This window comes from Alexandromys fortis, unplaced genomic scaffold (genome assembly GCF_014885135.2).
Source record: "Alexandromys fortis isolate MF-2015 unplaced genomic scaffold, M_Fortis_MF-2015_v1.1 scaffold_95, whole genome shotgun sequence".
NCBI lineage: Eukaryota > Metazoa > Chordata > Mammalia > Rodentia > Cricetidae > Alexandromys > Alexandromys fortis.
In genome coordinates this window covers 3,735,793-3,742,287 of record NW_026067990.1, presented here as the reverse complement: position 1 = coordinate 3,742,287, position 6,495 = coordinate 3,735,793, and positions in this window count along the sequence as shown.

The following is a 6,495-nucleotide window of genomic DNA, read 5'->3' as shown; positions in this document are numbered from 1 at the left end:
TTGTTTCCCTTTCTGGTCACCTCTTTACGGACCCTGCTTCTGCTCTTATCTGTCAGAACTCCTGAAGGCCTAGTGAGTTCAACAGTGTCTCTTAGCATCTGTCCTGCTTAGTGAATAATTACAAAAGTGAGAGGCTTGGTGGTTGGTTCTGTCTGTGGGCTTGATTGGCTGCTTATTTTTAGGCTATGCATCTTTAATGCAGGTACAGACTACAGGTCTGCAAAGTCCCTTGAAAAAGTGGTGTTAGAGGTTTGGGGAAGGTATCAGAGTTAATGCTTCCAAATGCCTTCAGCAGCATCACCATGAGCAGGTAAAGCAGACTCTGTTCTCCACAACATTCCATAGACCCTGACCTGGGTATGGATGCCATTCATCCTGGACCTGGAGGCCTGGCCAGGGCATGGGGAGGTAGAGGACTGTGCTGCCTGATGGCCACAGGCTCCAACCACCAAGTGACCCTGATTCTTATGGCCTTTGAATGATAGCAGAAGTGTTCCTGGAAATTTTAGGAATGGACTCCTTCTTGTCCACATTGAGATCCCATACTGGGAGGGATACAGGCTTGTGTGTGTGTCTATTATTATTTACATTAATACTTCCATTATAAAAGCAGCTTGTGGGCATGTATCAAGAAGATCGTGCTTAAAATCTATGCATCTATATTATATATATATACAACTTGGCATAAGTGATACATAATTAATATTGTATAGCATACATAATATACACAAATGAATCATCCTTCTAGTCCTCATTAATTCCTAACTTTTAAACTACACAGTGTTGTTTATATGTTCTTTTTAAAGACATTTTTGTGAAAAAAATTAAAAATAAAAAAAAATTGTGGTGAGCTTGTTCATGTGTGTGTGCACATATAGGTTTGCAAATGTGTATTGGAGACCAGGGGTTGCTGTTGAGTGTTTTCTTTTATTATATTCCTCATTATTTTTTGGAGACAGAGTCCTGTACTGAATGTGATGCTCACTAATTTTTCAAGACCAGTATAATCCAGGAATTCTACTGTTCCCTCCTCCCCAGTGCTAGGATTACAGACATATGCCACTATGCTGGGCTTTTTACTTGGTGCTAGGGATCAGAACTCAAGTCCTCATGATTCTGTAGCAAACACTTTACTGACTGAGCCAACTCCTTAGCCCCTTTTGTTTCTTTTGATTAGCCTGCAAAATAATGGGCTTCATTATTGCATTTTTGTTCATTTTGTTGATTATCTTTTTGTCTCTGTCTTTATCTCTCTCTTTCTCTTGTGGAAGTGAAACCAGAACTTTGTGCATGTTAGATAAGAGTTCTTCACTAAGTTACTCCCTTAGCTATACCCTTTAACATATGAGAAGAAAGTTGAAGTAAATAAACAAAATATATTAGTTAAAACAGTTTTGTATTATTGATCATATTCTTTGTTTTACAGAAGCTTCTCAGTTTCAGGAGGTCCCATTTTTTGATTGTTGGTCTCAGAGTCTGTGCTACTGGTGTTATATTTAGGAAGTGTTCTCTTGTGCCAATGTGTTCAAGGGTACTTCACACTTTCTCTTCTGTAACATGAAGGCCTGCTTGTTGGGGTTTCTATCCTGCCCAGTTCCCACTGCTGGTAAGCACCAAAGAAATTACACGGAGGTCTATATTAATGAAAACTGAGGGCTGGAGAGATGGCTCAGTGGTTAAGAGCATTGCCTGCTCTTGCAAAGGTCCTGAGTTCAATTCCCAGCAACCACATGGTGGCTCACAACCATCTGTAATGAGGTCTGGTGCCCTCTTCTGGCCTGCAGACACACACACAGACAGAATATTGTATACATAATAAATAAATAAATATTTCTTTAAAAAAAAAAAGAAAACTGATTGGCCCATTATCTCAGGCTTCTTATTAACTCTTATAACTTATATTAACCCATTATTCTTTTCTATGTTAACCACATGGCTCAGTACCTTTTTCAGTGGGGTAGGTCACATCCTACTTCTTCGGTGTCTGGACAGGACTGGGGAGGAATGGGCTTCCTCCTTCCCAGAATTCTTCTGTTCTCTTTGACCCGCCTCTATTTCCTGCCTGGTTGTCCTGCCTATACTTCCTGCATGGCTACTGGCCAATCAGTATTTATTTAAAACATAATTAACAGAATACAGAATTGTCCCACACCACTCTTCTATCTGCTTCAGTGTAAATGGGGTTTATGTTGAAGTCTTTGATCACTTCGACTTGAGTTTTGTGCATGGGGATAGATATGGATCTATAGGCATTCTTTTACATGTTGATATCCAGCTATGTCAGCATCATTTGTTGAAGAAACTTTCTTTTTTCCAATGTATGCTATTGGTTTCTTTGTCAAAAATCAGGTATTCAAGGGTGTGTGGGTTTATGTCAGGATCTTCAATTAAATTCCATTGATCCACATGCCCATTTTTATGTCAATACCAAATTGTTTTTATTACCATAGCTCTATAGTAGAACTTGAAGTCAGGGATGGTGATATCTCCAGAAGTTTCTTTAATGTACAGGATTGTTTTAGCTATGCTGTTTTTTTATTTTTTCATATGAAGTTGAGTATTTTTCTTTTGAGCTCTGTGAAGAATTGTATTGGGATTTTGATGGGGATTGTATTGTATCTGTAGATTGCTTTTGGTAAGATTGCCACTTTTACAAGTACTATATTGAATAGATTAAGAGAGAGTGGACACCCTTGTCCCTGATTTTAGTGAGATTGCTTTTAGTTTCTCATCATTTAATTTGATGTTGGCTACTGGCTTGCTGTAAATTGCCTTTATTACGTTTAGGTGTTTTCCTTGTATCCCTGATCTCTCCAAGATCTTTATCAGAAAGGGGTGTTGGATTTTGCCAAAGTTTTTTCAACACCTGATAAGATGATCATTTTTTTTTCTTTCAGTTTGTCTATATGTGGATTACATTGACAGATTTTTGTATGTTGAGCCATTCCTACATCTCTGGGATGAAGCCTACTTGATCACGGTGGATGATTTTTTTTAATGTGCTCTTGGTTTTGGTTGTCAGTATTTTGTTGAGTATTTTGTATCAATGTTCATTAAGAATATTGGTCTGTAATTATCTTTGTTGCATCTTTGTTTGGTTTGGGTATCAGGGTAACTGTGGCCTCATAAAAAGAATTTGCAGTATTTCTTCTGTTTTTATCGTGCAGAACAATTTGAGGAGTATTGGTATTAGCTCTTCTTTGAAATTCTTATAGAATTCTATCATGAAATCATTTGGCCCTGGGCTGGTTTTGGTTGGGATATTTTTAATAACTATTTCTACTTCATTAGCAGTTACAAATCTGTTTAAATTGTTTATCTGGTCTTGGTTTAATTTTGGTATGTGGTATCTATCAAGAAAGTTGTCCATCTCTTTTAGATTTTCTGATTTTGTGGAGTACAGATTTTTGAAGTATGACATAATGATTCTATGTATTTCCTCAGAGTCTGTTGTTATGTCCCCCTTTTGTTTCAGATTTTCTTAATTTAGATATTCTCTCTCTTCCTTTTCATTAGTTTAGATATAGGTTTGTCTATCATTTTTATTTTCCCAAAGAACCAACTCTTTGTTTCATTGATTTTTTTGTATTGTTCTGTTTCTATTTTATTGATTTCAGTCCTGAGTTTGATTATTTCCTGCCATCTACTCCTCTTGGGTGAGTTTGCTTCTTTTTATTCTAGATCGTTCAGGTGTGGTGTCAAGTTACTTGTGTGAGGTTTTACCATTTCTTCATGTTCTTTATGTAGGCACTTAGTACTATTAGCACTGTTTTCAGTTGAATTCTTAACTGTAGCCCATGGTGGTCTAATAAGATCCAAGGCTTTATTCAATTTTTTAAAATATCTGGTGAGATTTGCTTTATGACTGAGTGTGTGATCAGTTTTAGAGACATTTCCATAAGGTGTTGAGAAGGTGTATTCTTCTGTGTTTGGGTGAAATGTTCTATAGATGTCTATTAAGTTCATTTGAGTCATAACATGTTAGTTGCCTTGTTTCTCTGTTAAGTTTCTGTCTGGAAGGTCTGTCCATTGGTGAGAGTGGGTGTTAAAGTCTCCTACTTTTGTGGGGTTTGATGTGTGATTTAAGGTTTAGTAACGTTTCTTTTATAAATGTGGGTGCCCTTGTATTTGGAGCTTTGATTTTCAGAATTGAGGCTTTATCTTGATGGATTTCTCCTGTAATCAATATGAATTCTTGATATACTTATCCATCTCTTTTGAATAATTTTAGTTTGAAATCTAGTTTGTTAGCTATTAGGACAGCTACACCAACTTGCTTCTTATATCCATTTGATTGGAAAATCTTTTCCCAACCCTTTACTCTGAGGTAATGTCTGTCTTTGAAGTTGAGGCGTATTTTTTGTATGCAGCAAAAGGATGCATCCTGTTTTCATATCCATTATGTTAGCCTGTGTATTTTTATTGATGAATTGAGTCAATTGCTATTAAGAGATGTTATTGATCAGTGATTGTTAATTCCTGTTATTTTGGTTTTGGTGGTTGTGATGGTAGTGTGTTTGTTTCCCTTCTTTGGATTTTGTTGGTGTGAGATTATCTTTTGCCTATTTTTTGGATGTGTCTGAATCCTTGGGTTGTCGTTTTACTTTTAGTATTTTCTATAGCCCTAAATTTGTAGATAGGTATTGTTTAAATAAGGTTTTGTAATGAAATACCTTGTTTTGTCCATCTATAGTGATTAAAAGTTTTGCTGGGTTTAGTAGTATGGGCTGGCATCCATGATCCCTTAGTGTAGGTAAAATGTCTGTTCAGGACTTTCTGTCTTTTAGAGTCTCCATGGAGAAGCCAGGTGTAATTCTGATAAATCTGCCTATATATGTTACTTGATGTTTTTCCTTTGCAGCTCTTAAAATTCCTTTTTTTTTATTCCATATGTTTAGTGGTTTGATTATTATGTGGTGAGGGTACGTTTTTTGGTCCAGCCTATTTGGTGTTCTGTAAGCTTCTTGTACCTTTATTGGCATGTCCTTCTTTATGTTGGGGAAGTTTTCTTCTATGATTTTGTTGAAAATGTTTTCTGTGCATTTGAGCTGTTATTCTTTTCCTTCTTCTATCCCTATTCTTCTTGGTTTTGACCTTTATATGGTGTCCCAGATTTCCTGGATGTTTTGTCTTAGGAATTTATTGGATATAACATTTTCTTTGACTGGTGAATCTAATCCTCTATCATATCTTCAATGCCTGAGATTCTCTCTTCCAACTCTTGTATTCGGTCGGTGATGTTTGCATCTGTAGTTCCTGTTCATTTACCCAGATTTTCCATTTCTAGAATTCCCTTGGTTTGTGTTTTCTTTATTGTTTTTCTATCTCAGTCTTCAAATCTTAAACCATTTCCTTCACCTGTTTGATTTTTCTTGGCTTTTTTTCTTTAAGGGATTTAATGATTTCTTTCAATTTTTTGTTTGTCTCTTCCTCAAATTCTTTAATGGAATTTTTCATTTTCTCTTTACGAGCCTCTACCATCTTCATAAAGTAGTTTTTAAGGTCATTCTCTTGTGTTTCTGCTGCATTGGCGTGTTCAGGTTTTGCTGTTGTAGGATCACTGGTTCTGGTGGTGCCATATTGCTCTTTTGGTTGTTGAATGTATTCTTACAATGGCGTATACTCATCTTTTCTTTGTGTGCTTTCTGCTTGTGCCTATGTAGTCTCTGCTGGAGTTGTAGGGGGGAGGACTGGCCATGGAGAGGATTTTCAGGTGTGTGTGGTTCGGTGGGCAGAGTGGGTCTTGCCAGGACAGTGTTTTGTGTGTAGCAGGGGTTGGGGCACAGCTTGGAGGCAGGTCTCTCACTTGCAGGTTGGTGGGGACTGCACCAGAGCAGTGGAGTTCCACCAGAGATGGGGGCGGGGTTCAGCTGCCTTGCTGAAGCTGTGGTGGGAAGAGGACACAGGATATGCCCTAGGGTTCAGTTAGAGTCTGGACTTAGGGGCAGTCTAGCTGTGAGGCCAGTCACTCACCTGATTTTCCAACTAGTATGATTTGATCCCGTGCCTATGTAGTCTGTTGGGGTTACAGGGGAGGGCTGGCCATGGGGAGGATGTTCAGGTGTGTGGGGTTGGGAGTAGAGTGGATCTTTTCAGCACAGCATCCAGTGGGTAACAGGAACCCTTCTTTCTTCTTAAATTATTTTATTATGTGGGTGTTTTGCCTGCATGTATGTCTCTGTACCCATGTGTGTCTGATGCCTACAGAAGCCAAAAGAGGGCAATGAATATGGGATGGTTGTAAGCCACCATGTGGGTGCTGGGAATTGGATTTTGGTCCTCTGAAAGAGCAGCCAATACTTTTAACTGCTCAGTCATATCTGTTAGGAATATTTCCTAACGTGAGCTCCCTGATGACACAAAATTCCCAATCAAGCCAAATCAAAACAAGCCGAATTAAGAAATATCTTGGTTTAATGGGAGATCTGCACTCTCACATGGCCCCAAGAGGGAACTGGGAAGCTGTGGAAACGTGACCCCCGAGAGGAAGAAAGG